This window comes from Bos indicus, chromosome 17 (genome assembly GCF_029378745.1).
Source record: "Bos indicus isolate NIAB-ARS_2022 breed Sahiwal x Tharparkar chromosome 17, NIAB-ARS_B.indTharparkar_mat_pri_1.0, whole genome shotgun sequence".
Classification (NCBI taxonomy): Eukaryota; Metazoa; Chordata; class Mammalia; order Artiodactyla; family Bovidae; genus Bos; species Bos indicus.
The window spans coordinates 62380514-62402901 of record NC_091776.1 but is presented as its reverse complement, the minus strand read 5'-3'; the positions used below and the strand labels follow the sequence as shown (position 1 = coordinate 62402901).

General features: G+C 47.0%; 1 long non-coding RNA gene across 3 annotated transcripts in view; it reads right to left on the bottom strand.

The window, feature by feature from the left end:
• Nucleotides 1–5167: 5167 nt before the first annotated feature.
• The window catches only part of LOC109571184 (uncharacterized), a 57045-nt gene continuing 39824 nt past the window's right edge, over nucleotides 5168–22388 (bottom strand). Inside the window, exons 5-6 of one of the 3 annotated variants that reach the window (XR_011561294.1) lie at nucleotides 8787–9124; nucleotides 5168–7299 (exon numbers count right to left, since the gene is read on the bottom strand). This is a non-coding gene — a long non-coding RNA (uncharacterized lncRNA). The other 2 variants (XR_002182618.2, XR_011561299.1) reach the window with 2 other exon arrangements.

Below are 22388 nucleotides of genomic sequence, written 5' to 3'. Positions count from 1 at the left end.
TAGAGAAAGTCTGGGCAACAGTGAAGTCCCAGCAGAGTCAAAAAATAAAATAAATAAACCAAAATTTAAAAAAAGTTTAAAAAATTGCAGACCTGGGCCACCTCCCCGCCCCTCAGCCTGCCAGGCTGCAGGCTACCCACCTGCTCCCTTTCTCTCTGCCCCTTGCCTCACTCGCCCTGGCTCCTCCACCTCCTGTTCCCCCTCTAGGCCTCTGCCACTTCCTGGCCCTCTTGGCAGGGCAGCTCCCTTCTCAACAGGTATTTCTGGTCCCATCCCACAGGGTTGGCGCCCGTCTCGGCCTCCTGGTTCTCCTGGGCTGCTACCTCCCCTCTCTCTGAACCATTATCTGATGCCAGCCAATGGGCGAGCTGCACCCTTAGCCTATTGGCCTGGTCCTCGTCCATCTAGCCCAGCCCTCCGCCTATGGGCGGCATTTGAGAGAACCCCTGGAGAATCCCAGGGACGGCGGGGCCTGGTGGGCTGCCGTCTATGGGGTCGCACAGAGTCGGACACGACTGAAGCGACTTAGCAGCAGCAGCAGGAGCAGCTTCCCGGTTGAGGAGTTATTTTTTGTAGGCCTCATTAAATAGATGGGTTTAACGCTGAAGAGGACAAGTTCACGAGCTACACTCTGGAAGCCAGGAAAGATCTTGGAAAGTCATGCAATGATGAATCCTTCTCCCTGCTGGTATTTAAAGCAAAGATATGGCGCCTCCAGCCTGTGGTCTGGATCAGCCTGCTTTCTTGGTATCTCTGCCTGCCAAGGCTTCAACTCCTACAATAAAGTTTTCCATCAGGAAACCTACACCCACTGGCTCTACATTTTCTTTACCATCAGATCCCTTTAGAACCTCGTCATGCCAATAACTGTTCCCTTAAAGGTTATCCTTCATTGTTCTCTATCAGCCATTATATCCAGCATGTCTTTGCAGATCATCACCATGGACCTGTGCCACTCTGAGTCTCCATCCATAAATCTGACTCTCTCAGTCTTCTGGAAACACGATATGCAAGAAAGAGCAGGCACGTTACAGTCAAACATTCTGGATCAGGCAGACCTGTCCAGATCTGAAGTGACTGCATAGCCTTTAGCTTAGTGAGTTAACCTCTCTAATCCTTAATTTCCTCATCTCTATAATTGAAACAATCATATCCACCCAACAGCATGGTTATGAAAAATAATAATGCTAAATCCTTGGCACATAGTATTAAATGGATGTCAGTTTTCATCTTTCTTTTGTATGTTCAACCATTTCCTTGAAATCGAAAGGTGAACTTCTTTCAGCAAAATCTCCCTTGTTATTCTCATTTACTCTTTTTTTTTCCATCAACTATCTCTTCTTTGAGGCTCCCACTCAAATATCCAGCTCCACAGTAAGTGCTTATTGAAAAATTCTGAAGTCTTAAGTCACTTGCATGTTTTAATATTAGTCATCTAATTTGAACAAATACAAGGAAATTAAAAAAAAAAAATCCAGCCCTGTTTTAAAACCATCTCAGGCAAGGAGTAAATTACAAGAACCTAGACACAGTCATTGCTATATGGTGAGGGCTGCCTGACCAAAACTCTGGCCCTCGAGAGAGGAATACAGCTGTTCCTTGGCCTTCTGCTGAAGGGAGGTGGGCAATTAACATGCGGGCCTCTTCCCATCGCCTGCTGGTGTCCGAATTGTCTGAGCCCATCTGAGCCAGACAAGGGAGCTGGTGGATGCAGCCCATGCGGGCTCCTGGGCACCTGGGGCACAGAAGTGGTGGGGCAGGGCGTGCTTCTGAAGGGGCCAACACAAGACGCCCAGCATGGAATACAGCCTAGCGGTCAGTTTCCTTAGAGCTGTCTCCATTAAGACTAAACAACCTGCTATTCCATCCAGAAAAGACCAAGGGGCTTGCCATTCTTGACTGCTGCGAGGTCTGCTGTGCTACAGCAGAATGGCTGGTGGTAATCCTTTCATTCGCCAGGCGCTAACTTTGCAGGGTGCTCCATACGGGTTGTGTGGACCTCACCTCACTGAGTCCCCACTACTCCCCAGAAGGTCCATCTTATTATCTCCATTTTACAGAGAAGGAAACTAGAACGGAGAAGTGACTTGAGTCACTTGCCTAAGGTACTAGCCCCTCACAGCAAGCAGAGAACCCAGAGTCCAGGACTGGTCTGATTCTGAAGACTATACCAAAGCCATCATGTTTCCACTGACAGGCTGCCAGTGAGAAGGTGGCAATTTTCAGCCTCTTGTCTCCCAGTTATATTTTCAACTCAACGCAGTGCTTTTTTAAAAAATGGCTCTTATGATGTTGGATTTCTTCCTTACTGGGACAAAAATCAATTGCTCTTATAGCTGATCAAGGGCATGCACATCCTCATCTGATCATGGAAAGTCTTTTTTATTATTATTATTATTATTCTGGCTGCGCTGGGTCTTTGCTGCTGCACGGGCTTTTCGCTAGTTGCAGCGAGCAGGGGCTATCTCTAGTTGCAGTGCCTGGGCTTCTCATTGCTCTGGCTTCTCTCGTTGCAGAGCACAGGCTCCCGGGCATGCAGGCTCCAGGAGTTGTGGCTCAGGAGCTCAGTGGTCGTGGCTCCCGGGCTCTAGAGCACAGGCTCAGTATTTGTGGGGCACAGGCTTAGTTGCCCTGAGGCATGTGAGATCTTCCCCGGTCAGGGATTGAATTTGTGTCTCCTGCATTAGCAGGTGGATTATTTACCACTGAGCTACCAAGGAAACCCACAGGAAGTCTTAAAGGGGCCCCGTCTGCTCACGGGCTTCAGCTTCCCTGGACTAGGGCTACGTGTACAAGGAGACCTGATGGCGCTGGCGTCAGAGGACGGGAGTCTGTCTCTCCCTTCCTAACAGGCACCCTGGGTCCCCGCTGGCAACTCTGCGTTTATGGGAAAAACAGGCCCAGCTGCCCCATGCAACCAGCAGCAGTCCGTGCTCTTGGTTCTTGGATACTCAGGATAAAAGTCATCTGGCCTTTGATGGTGTTGGGGCTGGAGGAAGCACCAGGTCATCCCCCCTGGGAGCACTTTGCCTCTCTGTGTGGGTCTGGGTCTGAGCCTGGGAAAAGGCTTTGGGCAGCCCTTGCTCCAGTGTAGGAAGTAACACCTGTAAGGGTGTGATGACATTTGGGAGGCCACGTGCTCCTGCATTTTCCCTTCATTCATGAGTATCATCCATGTTGGCAAGTTTCAGACAGGGCCACAGAGGACGGAGCAGGAGGCAGGAAGTCCCTCCAGACCCCCCTTGTGGACCCCAGTGAGGACAGCCGGCCTCCTGGCCTGAAGCTTCTCTCACAGGGAGTCTTTTTCTCTTCTGATGACATTCACGTTTTGCCTTCACTGTTTCGGAAGGGGCACTACGTTGTTAGAGTCACATACCAACAGGGAGTTGCAGCTTAAGGCAGAGTCATGTTTCATAATAGGAAGGTCAAACTATTCATTTGATATTGTAAATCAGTGATTTATTTTCCATCTTTAACAGGCTCCTTCCTGCCCTTCCTCCCCCTTCAACCATGTCACAGTTAGAAGGCTACCAAAAGGCAGGAATATTGCTGTAGATGACCTGAGGCAAGGGATAAGTACATCGGAGGAAAATGGGTACACGGGTCACTCAGGGGAACCCTCTGGGTCTTTCAGGTGGCCACGCAAAGTCCTGTTCCAGCAGGCGCGTGTGCCCAAGGAGAACATGGTCCTGAGTCTGGCCCAGGCTTTGTGATCCTCCAGGGCTGAGTGGGTTCCGACAGGATCCATCACTGCATCCGGCTGATCGGATACTTGGAGAGGGCACTGGTGCTCGGGAAGGCCCGTCTGTTTTCTTATTGGACGTCAAATTCCGTTTTCTGAGAGTAGACTTGGCTAGTGAAGCAAGATGATGGTCTTTCAAGGAGCTGTGTCCCTGTCTTTGCTTCGTATCTGCTACTTTGCTGAAGTCCGAAAGGTAGAGAATAGGCCTCACTCTGCTGAGGTGGCCAGAAGGGGAAAAGTCCAGGTCGTGTGGCAGCAAAGGGCAAGGTTTCAAGGTCCACAGGGTGATGGCCCGCTGATGGCCACCCCTGTTACCAGATCATCTTTAAAAACCAGTTACCAGGGGGAACCTGGGGTTCCAGCATCCAGCCCTGCACCACCCTTCTCCTGCTATGTGTCCTAAAAACTTTGCTCTGCTGTGACCTCCTCAAAGGTTGGAAGCCCACACAAAAGGAAATTCTACCTGGGATCCGTAATTCAAATCATTGGTATCGATTTCACAGAGATGAAACAAACACATATTTCACAAGATACTCCGTACAAAGAATGGAGAATCCATTGTGTTTGGATTACTGAGCAAACCTGAGACTTACACCCTTTTCAGGGTGACCAGTTTTTTTTTTTTTCTTTGAAAACGCCTTTTGTTTTTTTTTTTTCTTTGAAAACGCCTTTCTTGGAACTTCTCTGGTGGTCCAGTAGTTAAGAATCTGCCTTTCAATGCAGGGGACACAAGTTTGATCCCTGGTCCAGGAAGATCCCACGTGTTTTGGAGCAACTAAGCTCGTGCGCCACAACTACTGAGCCCATGCACTGCAACCATTGAAGCTGATGCACCCAGAGCCTGTGCTCCAAAGCGAGAGAAACCACTGCAATGAGAAGCCTGTGCACTGCACTTGTCGCAACTAGAGAAAGCCTGCTCACAACAACGAAGACCCAGTGCAGCCAAAAACAGATGCATAAACAAAATTTTTAAAAAAATTCCTCTCTCTAAGGGCTCATGTATAGTACTCCAGTCCCATTCTGCAGAGCAGTTTGACTGTATGTGTTAGAAATCTTAGAAGGTAGGACCTCCCTGGTGAGGCAGTGGCTAAGATTCTACACTCCCAATGCAAGGGGCCCAGGTTCTATCCCTGGTCAGGGAACTACGTCCCACCTGCTGCAACAAAGATCGAAGATCTCGTATGACACAAATAAGATCCAGTGCAGCCAAACAAATAAATAAATTTTTGAAAAAAAAGAAGTCCTTTTTGTGGACCATATGTTTTGTGTGTGGCAGTTTAAGTTATTAGTTTTTAAAATCATTACTTTTTTTAAAATTTTATTTTATTTTTAAACTTTACAATAGTGTATTGGTTTTGCCAAATATCGAAATGAATCCGCCACAGGTATACATGTGTTCCCCATCCTGAACCCTCCTCCCTCCTCCCTCCCCATACCATCCCTCTGGGTCGTCCCAGTGCACCAGCCCCAAGCATCCAGTATCGTGCATCGAACCTGGACTGGCGACTCGTTTCATACATGATAGTATACATGTTTCAATGCCATTCTCCCAAATCTTCCCACCCTCTCCCTCTCCCACAGAGTCCATAATACTGTTCTATACATCAGTGTATCTTTTGCTGTCTCGTATACAGGGTTATTGTTACCATCTTTCTAAATTCCATATATATGTGTTAGTATACTGTATTGGTGTTTTTCTTTCTGGCTTACTTCACTCTGTATAATAGGCTCCAGTTTCATCCATCTCATTAGAACTCATTCAAATGAATTCTTTTTAATGGCTGAGTAATACTCCATTGTGTATATGTACCACAGCTTTCTTATCCATTCATCTGCTGATGGACATCTAGGTTGCTTCCATGTCCTGGCTATTATAAACAGTGCTGCGATGAACATTGGGGTACACGTGTCTCTTTCCCTTCTGGTTTCCTCAGTGTGTATGCCCAGCAGTGGGATTGCTGGATCATAAGGCAGTTCTATTTCCAGTTTTTTAAGGAATCTCCACACTGTTCTCCATAGTGGCTGTACTAGTTTGCATTCCCACCAACAGTGCAAGAGGGTTCCCTTTTCTCCACACCCTCTCCAGCATTTATTGCTTGCAGACTTTTGGATCGCAGCCATTCTGACTGGTGTGAAATGGTACCTCATAGTGGTTTTGATTTGCATTTCTCTGATAATGAGTGATGTTGAGCATCTTTTCATGTGTTTGTTAGCCATCTGTATGTCTTCTTTGGAGAAATGTCTATTTAGTTCTTTGGCCCATTTTTTGATTGGGTCATTTATTTTTCTGGAATTGAGGTGTAGGAGTTGCTTGTATATTTTTGAGATTAGTTGTTTGTCAGTTGCTTCATTTGCTATTATTTTCTCCCATTCTGAAGGCTGTCTTTTCACCTTGCTAATAGTTTCCTTTGTTGTGCAGAAGCTTTTAAATTTAATTAGGTCCCATTTGTTTATTTTTGCTTTTATTTCCAATATTCTGGGAGGTGGTCATAGAGGATCCTGCTGGGATGTATGTCGGAGAGTGTTTTGCCTATGTTCTCCTCTAGGAGTTTTATAGTTTCTGGTCTTACGTTTAGATCTTTAATCCATGTTGAGTTTATTTTTGTGTATGGTGTTAGAAAGTGTTCTAGTTTCATTCTTTTACAAGTGGTTGACCAGTTTTCCCAGCACCACTTGTTAAAGAGATGGTCTTTAATCCATTGTATATTCTTGTCTCCTTTGTCAAAGATAAGGTGTCCATATGTGCATGGATTTATCTCTGGGCTTTCTATTTTGTTCCATTGATCTATATTTCTGTCTTTGTGCCAGTACCATACTGTCTTGATGACTGTGGCTTTGTAGTAGAGCCTGAAGTCAGGTAGGTTGATTCCTCCAGTTTCATTCTTCTTTCTCGATAGCTTTGGCTAATCGAGGTTTTTTGTATTTCCATACAAATTGTGAAATTATTTGTTCTAGCTCTGTGAAGAACACCGTTGGTAGCTTGATAGGGATTGCATTGAATCTATAAATTGCTTTGGGTAGTATATTCATTTTCACTATATTGATTCTTCTAATCCATGAACATGGTATATTTCTTCATCTATTAGTGTCCTCTTTGATTTCTTTCACCAGTGTTTTATAGTTTTATATATATAGGTCTTTAGTTTCTTTAGGTAGATATATTCCTAAGTATTTTATTCTTTCCGTTGCACAAGCACGGAAATTGAAACTGTAATCAAAAATCTTCCAGCAAACAAAAGCCCAGGTCCAGATGGCTTCACAGCTGAATTCTACCAAAAATTTAGAGAAGAGCTAACACCTATCTACTCAAACTCTTCCAGAAAATTGCAGAGGAAGGTAAACTTCCAAACTCATTCTATGAGGTCACCATCACCCTAATACCAAAACCTGAAAAAGATTCCACAAAAAAAGAAAACTACAGGCCAATATCACTGATGAACATAAGATGCAAAAATCCTTAACAAAATTCTAGCAATCAGAATCCAAAAACACATTAAAAAGATCATACACCATGACCAAGTGGGCTTTATCCCAGGGATGCAAGGATTCTTCAATATCTGCAAATCAATCAATGTAATACACCACATTAACAAATTGAAAAATAAAATCATTACTTTTTAATGAAAACAACTTGACCAAAAATCTGTCACAGAATTTGAGACCCATTAAAAAAAGTTTAATGAGAAAAATAATGATAAAAAAATAAAAAAAGTCCTAGAAGGTGCCATAGTATTGATGTGGCCATTCCACTAGAAGACGTGGTCACAAGGAGTAATTAGATTTGATATTTGATACTAGGAGGTTCATCACAGCAGTGATTATAAAATGTTGAAAACAACTTATAAGGCTAACAACTGAAGTCTGGTCAGATAACCGTGGTATGGGCATGCAGGAAATTCCAAAATAAAATTTATTTCTTAATATATAGAGAGATGCTCCTAAATTTAAAAAATCAGGCTGTAAAGCATTATATAGAGTATGACTCCACTTTTGGTAAGAAATGCAGATGTATGTATGTGTCTGCGTGTGCTCAGTTGTGTCTGACTCTTTGTGACCCCATGGACTGTAACCTGCCAGGCTCCTTTGTCCATGGAATTCTCCAGGCAAGTATACTAGAGTGGGTTGCCGTTTCCTCCTCCAGGGGATCTTCCCAACACAGGGATTGAACCCGAGTCTCTTGCATTGGCAGGTGGGTTCTTTACCACTGCGCCACCGGGGTGGCCCATGTAGGTATATGCATGTACAAAAAGTGCAAGAGGGTGTCCACCAAACATTAGGCGTAAGTCACAGATGATTGGGTACCGGGTATTTGCATTTTCTTTTTTTTTTGTCTACAAATGTATACTATTTCTGCCATGAGATATATTATTTGTGTCATAATTGTATTTGGCTTAAAAAAAAAGTTGGGAGACTTCCCTAATGGTCCAGTAGCTAAGACTGAGCTTCCAATGCAGGGGGCCCGGGTTCAATCCCTGGTCAGGGAACTAGATCTCACATCCTGCAACTAATGATCCCGCGTGCATCTGAGACCTGACAGAGTCAAAAAAGAAAAAAAAGGTGAAGGGAAGGACCCCATATAACCTTTCCTGATTGCCTGTGGCTCTCAAAGAGGCTTGGATCCCTCTTGCAACAGGAATTGCTCACAAGTGGGGTCTGGCACCCAGACTTTGCTCCCGAGAGCCCGGCAGGACGTGAAGCAGGTCCTGCCGCCAGCAGAGGGCGTCCTCCTGGCCTGTGTGAGGTGCCCACCATCTCTGCCGGATTCCCTGCGGAGCCCTGGGCCTGAGGCGGCGCAGAGCAAGCTCTGTCCTGCCTGGTGGCCGGGCCTGCCCGAAAGGGGCGGAAGGGCTGGAGTAAAGGGGTTCCCAGAGGTAATTTGTGCAGGCACCAATGTGACTAGCCCCACGATGCCCTCGAACATTGTCTGCGTCTGGTTCTTCCTCCTGGAAGTTTCTGGGGGCTGGAGAGCAGGCCAAGCGGCAGATGAACTGCGCAGTCTGCCTCCAGCCCCCTCCCCCCTGCCGTCTCCTGTACTTCCACCCACCTCCTCGGAAGGGCGCAGCCCCGCGCCTCCGGTCCTGTCTCCTGTGTCCACAGGTGAAGTCCCTGATAGAGCAGGGCACGGTCCTGGCAGAAGTCTCCCAGTCCCTCGTAGAGATGGAGCAGCCCACCTCCCGGATGTGGTGGGAAGGAGGCAGGAGGCCTTGGGGGGCGGGGGCCTCACAGAGGGCAGGTCCTGAGGTCACGGCGAGGGCCTGAATCTGAACACGCGGACTCTTCCCTTCCGGTTCTGCACACCTCAGAGAAAGCGCTTGGCTCCTTGACATAAATGTGATCAACTCTTCTTGGAACTGCTTGAGCAGCTCTTCAAAACTGAAAAAGCTACGAAAAGAAAAAAAGAAAAGATACAATAAAAGAGGACTGAACTTTCTGTGTTATCAACCTGATGAATTTCCGGGTCCTAGACAACAGGCTTGACGGGGCCACATGGCCCCCAGCCTCAGCTACGTCCCCCCTGGACTGCCCACACATCAGGTACACTAAGAGTAAGCAAAGGAATTAGCCAGAGGAGAAGCTTTACTTTCAGATGTGACGTTATTCCTCAAACGGCTCTTTCTGAGTGCTTCTAACACCAGGCATGGTGCTGTGCTGACACCTGCCTGCTCCAGCTCTCCATGGGGCCTCCACCCCTTAGCTGAGAGGCCTTGGTTGGGGGGGCAGTGTTGGGAGGGTGAAGGGGTGGAGGGGTGGGGGTGACCCAGGCTCAAGTTCCCAGTTTTGCAGCAATCTAGTGCCAGGTGTGAGGGCTGTCAGGGGATCAAATGCCCACACTCAGGGTAGATCCTCGCAGCTCAATTCCCCCGAGTCCTGGCTGGCCTTGGTCCACTGTCCAGTTGGAAACAGAGCTGGCCGCAACCCCGAATGAAGCACAAGCCATTCCCACTCTGGGGACACTGCCAGTCACCTGGGAAGATGCCCGGAGTCTGTCCTTGACCAGACACCTGCTCACACCATACCACAAGCTGAGTCACCATCCTGCTCACCACCGCCACCCCCTCCACCCCACTTGGTGCTGGACACACACCGTGCACCAGGCAGGGCTGCCTCACGGTCCGGCGGGACCCCAGGTCTCAGTTCTGAGCCATGGTTTCTACTCCTCCCTGTGAAACTGATGGTTCTTCCAAGCATTCCGCCCTTGGGTCTGCCCTCCTCACCACGGCTCCTCGTCCTTAAAGTTTGCAGCTCTGGATATTGCCATGATTCAAGTGGTAGCCCTGTCCATGGCCTCCCAAGCGGCTGATAGTGCATTCAGGTGAGCACAGTTAAGATCACTGGTTCTTCTGAATCATTTACAACAGATGCAAGACTCCCTCTCCTTCAACTTGCCCAACCTCCTGTAGACTAACAGCCTCTCTTTGTTGCATACTCACCACACGTGACTTTCCTCTTCCTCCTCAGAACAACCCTAGGAGGGGTCCTAGTCCCTCCTCCATTTTGAATATGTGAAACAGAAGTACAAGAAAGTGAAGTGACTTGTCAAGGTCACTCACTTTGCAAGGAGCTCAGCTCAGATTTGGGGGAACCTAAGGCAATGGCACCCCACTCCAGTACTCTTGCCTGGAAAATCCCATGGACGGAGGAGCCTGGAAGGCTGCAGTCCATGGGGTCGCTGAGGGTCGGACACGACTGAGCGACTTCACTTTCACTTTTCACTTTCATGCATTGGAGAAGGAAATGGCAACCCACTCCAGTGTTCTTGCCTGGAGAATCCCAGGGACGAGGCTGCCGTCTATGGGGTCGCACAGAGTCGGACACGACTGAAGCGACTTAGCAGCAGCAGCAGCAGGTTGATCTGTCCCTGGGTTGGGAAGATCCCCTGGAGGAGGGCATTGCAACCCACTCCAGTGTTCTTGCCTGAAGAATCCCATGGACAGAGGAGCCTGGCGGGCTACTATCCATAGGGTCACAAAGAGTTGGACGCGTCTGAAGCAACTTAGCATGCACGCATGCACAGGTCGTTTTTAGGGGCTTCCCTGGTGGTTCAGATGGTGAAAAACCTGTCTGCCACGCAGGATGCCCTGGTTTGATCCCTCAGTCGGGAAGATCCCCTGTAGAAGAGAATGGCTACTGACTCCAGTATTCCTGCCTGGAGAATCCCATGGACGGAGGAGCCTGGTGGGCTACAATCCATGGAGTCACAAAGAGTTGGACACCACTGAGTGACGGACACTTTCACTTTACATTCAGGTCCTTCTTACACCAGGCCCAGCCTCCTAACCATGCCATGCCTCCTCCCCAAGTCTCAATCCCTTGGTCCCTGTCTCAGTACATCAGTTGCCTCCCCATATTTGAGTTTACACAAGATCCTGCCCCTGGGGTTGCAAAGAGTCAGACACGACTGAGCACACACACACAAGATTCTGCCCGGTGCATTGGCCCACCTGCGCACAAGGAGGGCACAGACGCAGTGAACCCCCGCCCTCCGAATCAGACGTCTCACTCCTGCTTATGGTAAGGTTAGCAAAGGACCATGATGTTCTGGTGTGTGAGGGCCAACGTCCATTGCTCTGTAGCCAGAATGGTTGTTGGGGAGGGGGGCGTGGGGGGCAGTATGCCACTACAGTTCCGAGAGCAGTACTCGTGGAGAAAGGTGGACATGCTCACTCACTTGAGATCTGAGCTCTTCAAGGAGTGGGTGCCTGTGAGCCCAGGTGGTGGGCAGAGATAAGCCACTGGCTGTTGACCTGGTCTGCTAATCTCATGATTTGGGATGATGTGGCCAACAGTTGCCTGTTTCAGGTCAGGCCATGTGGGCAGGGGCCGTCCTCCTACGTGGTTCCATTTGGTAGGCATTCTCTTCTCCAGGGGATCTTCCCGACCGAGGGATCAAACCAGGGCATCCTGCATGGTAGACAGGTTCTTCACTGTCTGAGCCACCAGGGAAGCCCCTAAGAATGACATGTGCATGCGTGGATGCTAAGTTGCTTACCTGACACTGGAGACCTGACCCCCTGAGGGAACCACTTTACTGGAGAGAGTGCCCGCCTGCTGCAGCCAGGGCTATGGGCCTTCAGGGTACTGGGGAGTCATGGGGGGCTTGTGAAAGGGCTCCCCCAATACTCCTGCCCCAGTGGTGGGGGAGGCAAGTCCAGGCTCTCCTCTACTACCTGCTGCTCATGGAAGGTAAAGTTAAATTCAAGCCCCCAAATGAATTGCTGTCCACCGTGTCAGCCCAGTGTGTCTGGGTGCAGAGCACAGACAGTGGGAGGTGCTGGGTTATGTGAGGCCTCAGAGGCCTTGGTTAGGAGTCTGCTATTAGTCCTAATTGTGACAAATGTGAGTTTAGGCAGTGGTGTGACACGCACTGACAACACCAGCCACACTGGCAAACAACGTTTTGCAAACTCTGACAAGCTTCTAACACCCTGTGTTCTTGCTTCCAGTCTTAGAAAGGATGAGGATGTTCTGAAAAAGTACATCCTTGGCTGGTGGCCTGGTTTATCAAATGGCTCTAGAATTTCTCTTGTGGCCTCTGAGGTTCCCCTTGCTTGTTAAGTCATGCACTGCAGGGATGGAAATAGAAGCCGTGCTGTGGGGTGACCAAGAGTCTCCCTCAGATACTGTGCTGCAAAGTGGGGGGGTGGGGGACAGTGAACAGTGCCTGATGGATGCAAGTCACGGAGATGCGGCCTCCAGCAGCCCCTCATCCAGGGTCTCCTATTCTGTGAAATAATTCCACTCATCACTGTGAACTGTACCCTGCCTCTCAGCCGGGGGCTGGTGTAGGCCTTGGGGAATGTGTGGGAAAACAAGCTGGTCCAGTTGCCATTATCAAGGGGCCCACATCTCAAGTGGGGGATGGTGGCGAGTGCCTGAGACCGTGGTGGGTGATGTTGCGGGTGCTGAGGTAGGTGATGTGATAGGCACTGCTGGAGGTGGGGAGCTGGGGGCTCAGAATGGGGGACTGGTTCCAGAAGAGGCAGTTGGGCCAGACCTGCAGGATGCCAACAGGCAAAGCTGCTTCAGAGGCAGCAGCAGCAGAGGCAGAGGCCCCGGGGGACAGCCCAGTGTGTCTGGGTACAGAGCACAGACAGTAGGAGGTGCTGGGTCATGTGAGGCCTCAGAGGCCTTGTTTAGGAGTCTGCTATTAGTCCTAATTGTGACAAATGTGAGTTTAGGTAGTGGTGTGACACGCACTGACTTGAGTTTTCGCTTGTTTGGGGTTTTTTCGGTTGCACCATGCAGTGTTCAGAATCTTACTTACCCCGCCAGGGATCAAAGCCCCTGCATTGGGAGCGCAGGGTCTTAACCACTGGACTGTCAGGGTATGAATATGAATTTTTATATGATATGAATTTTGAAAAGATCCTTCTGTTCTCCAAAGTTCACCAGGATGAAGAAGGATTAGAGCTAGTTTCTCAACGCTGCATAGGACTCCCAAAAAACCACTTTCAAAATTAAAATGAAAAAAGAAAGGGACTTCTTTAACCACTGGTTGTCCAGTGGTTAAGAATCTGCCTGCCAATGCAGGGGACAGGATTCAGTCCCTAGTCTGAGAAGAACCCACATGGCACAGGGCAACTAAGCCTGCGTGCCATGACCACTGAGCCCGAGGCTCTGGAGCCCCTGAGCCACAATTCCTGAAGCCCGCAAGCCCTAGAGCCTGCGCTCCTCAGCAAGGGAAGCCTGCACACGCACCCAGAGAGCAGTCCCTGCTTGCCGCACCTAGAGAAAGCCTGTGTGCGGCAGCGATGACCCAGCGCGAAAATAAATCAAACAAAAAATGTTTAAGTTAAATTTAACATAAATGGAAAAAAGACAAGGGTAGGCAGGGGGATGGGGGCAGGGCCTTAACAAGACATGAGTAAAGAATCTAAAGAATAAAGGACATTTAACCTGGTCCTTGGGCTTCCCTCGTAGCTCAGCTGGTAAAGAATCTGCCTGCAATGCAGGAGACCCAGGTTTGATTCCCGGGTTAGGAAGATCCCCTGGAGAAGGAAATGGCAACCCACTCCAGTATTCTTGCCTGGAAACTCCCCATGGACACAGGAGTCTGGTAGGCTACAGTCTATAGGGTCGAAAGAATCGGACACGACTGAGGGACTGAACCACCACCAACCTGGTCCTTGTCTGGCTTCCCCAGCCCCCTCCCACCTGTCAGTGAACAGGGAGACAAACGAGGTAACGAATGTGGTGCTGGACCAGCATAGCGCCCTCTGGAGGGGAGGCAGCGTGTGGTTTGTGAGTGTATGCTCGGATGTGAACGAGCTTGGCGTGGTGATGAGTGTGCCTGACCATTTTTATCTGTGGTGCAATTAACAGCTTACCACCGTCCCTAGATGGCTGGGCCTGCCTTCTTATTAGTGTGTCTTGGGAAAGGGAACAAAATGTGATTATAACATATACTAATTATTTTCTTCTCACAGATGTCCCAGAGGTGCTCGACATCTGGGTCCGTATTTACACTTTCCTCCATGGTGCCACGCGGCTATAGCCCTCTTCCCTCCATCCACCCTGCCAACGTGTGTGAGAGTCACAGCAGAAAGATGTGGGAGTCCCAGACTTCAGAAACCTGGGGTCCAGACCTGTGACCTTCTATTGGACAAGTTCTCTGGAGACACTGTTCTCCCAGGAGAGATGGCTGAGGGATTTCCTTATCTGTCCAGTGGTTAAGACTCTGCACTTCAATGTAGGGGGTGCAGGTTAGATCCCTGGTTGGGAAACTAAGATCCTATTAAAAAAAAAAAAAAGATGGCCGAATAGAGAAATGATTTCAGGGAATTCTCTATCTTTCCAGCATTAGTTAGATTACCTGGTAGTGGTAAAGAGCTATTTGTCACAGATAAACAGAGACAGACATTAAAGTGTTAAGGACACATAATAATATGCTATCACAGTATCAATACCATAATAGAAATCAACCCTGAATGTTTATTGGAAGGACTGATGCTAAAGCTGAAACTTCAATACTTTGGCCACCTGATGCAAAGAGCTGACTCATTGGAAAAGACCCTGATACTGGGAAAGACTGAAGGCGGGAGGAGAAGGAGACGACAGAGGATGAGGTGGCTGCATGGCATCACTGACTCGGTGGACATGAGTTTGAGCAAACTCTAATTGACTAAACAACAATTGCAGTAAGGACAAGGGCCTGGCATGAACTCACTTCAACTTCCATTTGTACGGGGGTGCATTTTAAGAGGAGAATGAGAGAGCAGGCAGGGGCAATGGCAAGGTTTACACAGGGCAATTCCTGCTAAATCTACAGAAAGCCGGCAGGAGGAGGGCACTAGTCCACACGAAGCTTGTGCGGGTTGCTAACTGGCACTTAAGGAAATTAGGCTCGTAGCCTCCCAGAGACTGGGCAACGGGCCATATCTTGAGGCACTGGCTGGAATAAACAGTAACTTCTGGCAGCCTTGAGTTTTCTCAGGCAAGCATATTTTCTGGGCCAACCTAGGGCTGTGGCCCTGAGCTACTAGAAACAGTGTTTGTTCAGGTCTTCGGATATGCTGCTGCTGGGGTAGACTAAATCTTTGGTGCTGAGAGTCTGCAGTTTTTATAGGCCAACGTTGAAGCCCAGTCAGGAAGACAGCTTACAGAATTCCCTGGTGGTCCAGTGGTTAGGACTTGGCGCTTTCACTGTGGAGGCCTGGGTTTGATCCCTGGTCAGGGGAACTATTCACAAGCGCTCCTGCAAGCCACATGGCACCGCAAAAAGCAAAGCAAGCTGAGAGAAGCCTGTCCAGAGATCAGTCAAAGAGAGGCTCTTTGTCAGCTATGCTTCTGGATTCAAACAGCCCTGGGTTTCAATCCTGCCTCTGTAACAGATGGGCTGGGTGATGACAGGGAAGAGATTTTTCATCTCAAGGGGTTGGTTTTCTCATTTGGAAAAATGCAGAGAGAATTCCCTCCCAGGACTGTTTAAAGATTAAGTGAGTTGACTACAGTACACGCCAGTGTGTCATGTGGCTGGAGTCTGGAAGGGACTAAAGAGGAGGCTGTGCTCGAGCTGGGATGTGGGCCTGCGGGGGCCCCACCAGGCCGGGCACAGCTGGACCAGCCACGGCTGCAGCTCTCACAGGCGGACATGCAGGTAGTGAACCCGCAGATATGGTTACAGCGCCTGTGACTCAGCAGGTCTGCCTTCCTAATGCACTCGCAGTTACTGCTTGCTTGTTTGGGGACCCCATCTGGGAAAGCAGGGCGAGGAGAATGGCAGGATTCCCCTCACTTCATCACCTAGATGGAGTTACAGCTGCTAGATGTTCAGTACCTACCAGGTGCCAAGAACTGCACATGTATCACTTTGAACACTTGCAATAACTGGCAGGTACATTTTTTACGCCCATTTAGGAGGTGAGCAGACTGAGGTTCAAAGAGGTTACACAGTATGCCTAAGATCACACAGCCCGTCAGTGAATTCAAACCTAATCTCTGAGACTGCAGAGCTCTTTCTCCTCGGAGGCATGGGTTTTTACCACCTCCGAGGGGCTTGAGAGGCTGGCTGCCTTACTGGAAAAAGAGAAGGAGGAAAAAGAAGCCCCACCCAGCCAAGAAGACATGTCCTGCCATGAAGAAAATGTATGAGGCTGTTTCTGAAGCCGGGGAATCTTGGGGGTGCCTCCTCACTGCCTTCGGGGACAGCCCGTGTGGGGGCATCTGGGGCATCTGCACCAAGAGCCAGGCTGCAGGCGGGTGTGGTGTGCTGGCAGCCTGTTCTGTGTGTGTGTGTGTGTGTGTGTGCATGCGCACGCAAGGAAGGAAGGCAGCCTGTGCACAGTCTGGACCACATTTTCTCCTCTTAGTTCTGAGAATGTCTTCCAGTTTAAATGCTGCTTTGAAGGACTTGCCTGGTGGAAGACTCTGCGTTTCCACTGCATGGGGCCCCGGTTTGATCCCTGGTCAGGGAACTAGATCCCACATGCTGCAACTAAGAGGAGTTTGCATGCTGCAATTTAAAAAAGATACTGTGCGCCGCAACTAAGCCCTGGCACAGCCCAATAAATAATAAGTAAATATTTTTAAAAATATTGCTTTGAATTAATTCCCACCAATGTTTTGCAAAACAAAACAAAACATAACACACCTTCCATTTGACAGTGTCAGTGTCCCAGCACTGGGAGTACATATCCAAATATCTAAAATCTCACCATTTTAGATGGACACCTCAGTTACCACTGTTTTTAGAGAATAGGGGGCAGGTAGATTCTTTTTAACTTGGAAACACGCTCTTGGGCCCTAACAATGAAACACGTTGGAATATTTCAAAGCTAAGGCTTGGCGTTATCTTCTTAGAGGAACAGAAGGACTGTTTCTTACCCAACTGGGTGCTTCTCCCAATGATCTCAGCAGGGTGAGAGGACAACATTTATTCATGTCAAAGTGTTCACACCTCTCCCCTCTGAGGCACCTGAAAATAAGTCACATTTTGCTTGCTTAGCTCTTCCTCTGGCTTCATTCCTCTTCCCTCTCTGGATATTTTGCTTTTGCCAGTTCCATTCCTGACAGTGAGTCCACAAACAAGGGGCACTGGAGAGCAAGGAACAAAGTTAGACCCAGAGGAAAAAAGAGATTAAAAAAAAAATTAAAGGGATTTCCCTGGTGGTCCAGTGGCTAAGACTCCATACTCCAAATGCAGGGGGCCTGGGTTCGATCCCTGGTCAGGGAACTAGATCCCACATACTGAAGCTAACACACGGTGCAGCCAAACAAATAAGTAAAATAAATATTTTTTAAAAAATCAGAATAAAGACATAAGAGTACAGAAAACAGATTGAAAGAAAGATGGAAGAAAGAATGAGCCAATACAGATCCTCAGGGAGAAGTCTAGGTTGAGAGTTAAACTGTATTTAATGCCTTGGACAGACTGAGCCAAATGGAGGCGTAGATATATGAAGGTTTCAGCACAAGCACTTCATCTTGGGCTGCAGTGTTTGGTGGACCTTGAACAGAAAATTGTGTGAAAGCAGCTAAAGGAGGTTAGTGTGGTTCCAGAAGACGAGGATCTGAGCTGAATCTTGGAAGGTAAGACTTCCTTAAGCAGAGAGGGTAGGATGGGCATGAGGAAGTTGGGCCCCCAAAACTACGGGACTAGGGGGCAGAAAGCCGCTGGTGGGTACGGTGAATACCACCGATGGACAAACCAGAATAAATGCCTCTGTGAACTAACATGTGTGCTAAACTGATACACACAGCCGTGCACACTGCTGGGGACCCAAGCATGTCGCCACAGGCCATCTCAGCATAAATGAATGTCTGTATGTCAATGCATTTTCTCCTTCCCATCCCCACAACCAAATTTACTGGTGTTTTTTTTTTTTTCTGGCTTCCACTTCTTAGTGAACAACAGAAGGTAGAATCTCAGCACCACTTTCCTCTCCTTCCTCATCCGTATCTCTGGCTAGTGAGCAACCTGTCACTTCTACCTCCATGCTTGCCTTCCTAACCATCCTATTGCTTCTTCTTTTTAAAAAATATTTATTTTAATTATGTATTTGGCTGCACCCAGTCTTAGTTGTGGCATGTGGGATCTTTAGTTGCAGCATGCGAACACTTAGTTGAAGCAGGTGGGATCTAGTCGCCTGACCAGAGATCAAACCCAGGCCCTCTTCATTGGAAGCATGAAGTCTTAGCCACTGGATCACCGGGGAAGTTCCCCATACCCGCTGCTTTTAACCAGGGCTTCATCATCTTCCGTGTCAGCTCTCTGCTTCCACCCTGTCTCTTCTTTACAACTGATTTTGCATACTATCGCTAGAGGAACCCATCCAAAACACTCATCACTTCCAGACTTAAAAATCTTGGTTAAAAGAAAGGATGGTGTGAGAGATCAAGACTCACAAGAGAGCTACAGTGGTCACAACAGCATCATCCTGGCACATGAACAGGCAGATCCATGAACAGAATACAGTTCAGAAATACTCAACTACCGAAGGGCATTTAATAAACAAAAAGAGGGCTTTTCACATGGGTGGGGAAAAGACCAATTATTGAATAAATGGAATCAGGAGCTCTGAGTAACATTCAAAAAAAAAACTGGATCTCTAAATCTTTCTTTGTACCAAAATTAATAAAAGAATCAAACTTTAGAATGTAAAATATGAGCAATCAAAGTACTAGAAAATAAAGAATATTCAATAAGTGGTGTTGGGAAAGCTGGATAACCACACATGCAGAAAAATGAAACTGGACCCTTATCTTACATGACTCACAAAAATTGACTCAAATTAACTGGCATGAACACTTAAGCATGACACTTATAGGAGGAAAAAAACCAACAACAACAAGAAAAAAGCTCTTTGACATTGGTTTTGGTCACAATTTGTTTTGGATGTGACACCAGTCTACGGCCATTCCACCCTGAATATGCTTGATCTCGTTGTCTGGATATGACACCAAAAGCAAAAATTAATTAGTGTTTCTACATCAAACTAAGAAGCTTCTGCACAACAAAAGTAACAACAAAATGCAAAGGTAACCTTTGGAAGGAGAAAGTATTTGTGAATCATATGTCTGGTAAAGAGTTAATATCCAAAATGTACAAAGAACACACAACTCAGTATCAGAAAAACAGATAACTTGACTAAAAAATGGGCAGAGGAACCAATAGACATCTTTCCAAAGAAGGTATACAAATGGCCCATGAAAAGAGAGTTGCATCACGAATCATCAGAGAAATGCAAATCAAAACTACAATGAGAGGGAATTCACTGGTGGTCCAATGACTAAGACTCCGGGCTCCCAATGCAGGGGGCCCGGGCTCAATCCCTGGTCACGGAACTAGATCTCACATGCTAGGAGTTCACAAGCCACAACTAAAGATCCTGCATGTGGCGACCAAGACCTGGAGCAGCCAAATACATAAATAAAATGAAAATAAATATTGAAGGAAAAAAAATAGTGAGGTATGAACTCACACCTGTGACAATGACTATGAACAAAAAGTCAAAGATAACAAGGGCTGGTGAGAATGTGAAGAAAAGGGATACACCACTGGTAGGAATGTAAATTGGTACAGCTACTATGGAAAATATCCCATGGACAGAGGAGCCTGGCAGGCTACAATCCATAGGGTCTCAAAGAGTCAGACACGACTGAGCAACTAGGCACACACATTATGGAAAACAGTATGGAGGACTATCTTATGATCCATCCATCCAACTTCTGAGTCCAAAGAAAATTCAAAGAAACTAAAATAACTATCCCAAAGAGATATCTGCACTCTCGTGCTCATTACAGCACTATTCCCAGTAGTTAAGACACAGAAGCAACCATCAACAGAAGTCCATCAACAGATGAATGGATAAGGAAGATGGACTATTCTTCAACTATGAGAAAAAAAATCCTGCCATTTGCAACAAGGAGGAAACTTGGGGACTTTATGCTAACTGAGATAAGTCAGAGACAAAATGGCAAATAAAGTATGACCATAGTTGTATGTGGAGTCTGCAAAAGGTAAACCCATAGAAACAGAGCAGGATGCTGGTTATGAGGGGCTGGGGATTGGCGGAAATGAGTACATATTGGTTAAAGGGTACAAACTTTCAGTTATAAGATGAATAAATCTTGAGATCGAATATACAGCACGGAATTATAGTTAATGATACAGTATTATATACTTGCAAGTTGTTAAGAGAGTAGATCTTAAATGTTCTCACCACAAAAGAGAAATGAAAATTACATGATGTGATGGTTCATGTTGTTGTTCAGTAGCTCATGTCTGACTCTTTGCAACCCCACAGACTGCAGCACGCCAGGCCTCCCTGTCCATCACCAGCTGCTGGAGTTTACCTAAACTCATGTCCATTGAGTCGGTGATGCCATCCAACCATCTCATCCTCTGTCATCCCTTTCTCCTCCTGCCTTCAATCTTTCCCAACATCAGGGTCTTTTCAAATGAGTCAGCTCTTTGCATCAGGTGGCCAAAGTATTGGAGTTTCAGCTTCAGCATCAGTCCTTCCAATGAATATTCAGGACTGATTTCCTTTAGGATGGATGGGTTCTTCACAGTCCAACTCTCACATCCATACATGACCACTGGAAAAACCATAGCCTTGACTAGACGGACCTTGTTGGCAAAGTAATATCTCTGCTTTTTAATATTCTGTCTAGGTTGGTCATAACTTTATTTCCAAGGAGTAAGCGTCTTTTAATTTCATGGCTGCAGTCACCATCTGCAGTGATTTTGGACCCCCCAAAAATAAAGTCTGTCATTGTTTCCACTGTTTCCCCATCTATTTGCCATGAAGTGATAGGACCGGACGCCATGATCTTAGTTTTCTGAATGTTGAGCTTTAAGCCAACTTTTTCACTCTCCTCTTTCACTTTCATCAAGAGGCTTTTGAGTTCCTCTTCACTTTCTGCCATAAGGGTGGTGTCATCTGCATATCTGAGGTTATTGATGTTTCTCTGGCAATCTTGGTTTCAGCTTGTGCTTCATCCAGCCCAGCATTTCTCATGATGTACTCTGCATATAAATTAAATAAGCAGGGTGACAATATACAGCCTTGACATACTCTTTTCCCTATTTGGAACCAGTCTGTTGTTCCATGTCCAGTTCTAACTGTTGCTTCCTGACCTACATACAGATTTCTCAAGAGGAAGGTCAGGTGGTCTGGTATTCCCATCTCTTCCAGAATTTTCCACAGTTTATCGTGATCCACACAATCAAAGACTTTGGCATAGTCAATAAAGCAGAAATAGATGTTTTTCTGGAACTCTCTTGCTTTTTCCATGATCTAGCGGATGTTGGCAATTTGATCTCTGGTTCCTCTGCCTTTTCTAAAACCAGCTTGAACATCTGGAAGTTCACGGTTCATATATTGTTGAAGCCTGGCTTGGAGAATTTTGAGCATTACTTGACTAGCGTGTGAGATGAGAGCAATTGTGCGGTAGTTTGAGCATTCTTTGGCATTGCCTTTCTTTGGGATTGGAATGAAAACTGACCACTGGCCAGTCCTGTGGCCATTGCTGAGTTTTCCAAATATGCTGGCATACTGAGTGCAGCACTTTCATAGCATCATCTTTTGGGATTTGAAATAGCTCAGTTGGAATTCCATCACCTTCACTAGCTTTGTTTGTAGTGATGCTTCCTAAGGCCCACTTGACTTCACATTCCAGGATGTCTGGCTCTAGGTGAGTGATCACACCATGGTGATTATCTGGGTCGTGAAGGTCTTTTTTGTACAGTTCTTCTATGTATTCTTTCTGCCTCTTCTTAATATCTTCTGCTTATGTTAGGTCCATACCATTTCTGTCCTTTATTCAGCCCATCTTTGCATGAAATGTTCCTTGGTATCTCTAAGTTTCTTGAAGAGATCTCTAGTCTTTCCCACTCTATTGTTTTCCTTTTTTCTTTGCACTGATCACTGAGGAAGGCTTTCTTATCTCTCCTTGCTATTCTTTGGAGCTCTGCATTCAAATGGGTGTATCTTTCCTTTTCTCCTTTGCTTTTCGCTTCTCTTCTTTTCACAGCTTTTCACAGCAAGGCCTCCTCAGACAGCCATTCTGCTTTTTTGCATTTGTTTTTCTTGGGGATGGTCTTGATCCCTGTCTCCTGTATAATGTCACAAACCTCTGTCCATAGTTCATCAGGTACTCTGACTATCAGATCTAGTCCCTTAAATCTATTTCTCACTTCCAC